This window comes from Halyomorpha halys, unplaced genomic scaffold (genome assembly GCF_000696795.3).
Source record: "Halyomorpha halys isolate HHAL.00 unplaced genomic scaffold, Hhal_1.1 Scaffold2052.1, whole genome shotgun sequence".
NCBI lineage: Eukaryota > Metazoa > Arthropoda > Insecta > Hemiptera > Pentatomidae > Halyomorpha > Halyomorpha halys.
Window position 1 is genome coordinate 69,193 of NW_027116055.1, and position 792 is coordinate 69,984.

At 36.5% G+C, this 792-nt stretch overlaps 1 protein-coding gene across 1 annotated transcript in view; it reads right to left on the reverse strand.

The window, feature by feature from the left end:
- LOC106691058 (luciferin sulfotransferase-like) overlaps positions 1–792 on the reverse strand; it is a gene marked incomplete at its 5' end in the record, with an annotated part of 19,513 nt that overhangs the window by 7,793 nt on the left and 10,928 nt on the right. The gene's annotated exons all lie outside the window — the stretch shown is intronic.

Consider the following 792-nt stretch of genomic DNA (forward strand, 5'->3'; position numbering starts at 1 on the left):
AATGTATAACATAGTGGAAAATATATATAAATAAAACATAATATATAAAAATATTCATAAGAATACAAAATTACATAAAATAATGTAAATATCAACAATGATTTTTTTTCTTCTAAGGCCCATCAATATCTGGGTTTGATGTAGGGGCGGTAGTTAACAATAATGGGTGTAATCTCTCTTACTGCTGTAATGCATTATAAGAGGGATGTAAGGAAAGGGATACAAAACAACTGGAAATTGGATAAGTGGGATAAGTCTGCTGTCTTATGATTTGTAATTTAAGTTGGAAGTTAGTAGTCCTCAGTCGAGTCTAAGATTGTGTATGTGTGTTTGTCACCTTTGGGGGCCTCCTGTGTTAATTTCGGAAAAAGTGGGTTTGTGCAGTGTTAGATTAGAGGCTATCAACGAATTATATGTGTCTCCATGAGATGAATTCTGTCTCTGTCGGTAGTCAGATTCAGCCAGTTTTCGCTCCTTAAAAAGTAGTATTTATGATACGTCTCACGATACTACACTAGAACTGTTGGAGTTGATTTGCTGTTAAGAACTCAACAGACGATTCAGCCAGCTATACCGACTGCTCAGCCGGACCTCTCATATTTCAGTAGAAAACAAACTACTAATTTATAAGACTATACTCCGACCTATCTGGACCTACGAACTTGAACTTTGGGGAACTGCTAAACCGTCGAACATCCTTCTATCCATAATCCTTAGAGCCATAGTTAATGCACCCTATTACGTTTCCAACAGAACACTACAACATGACCTACATATCCCTTTTGTCCTTGA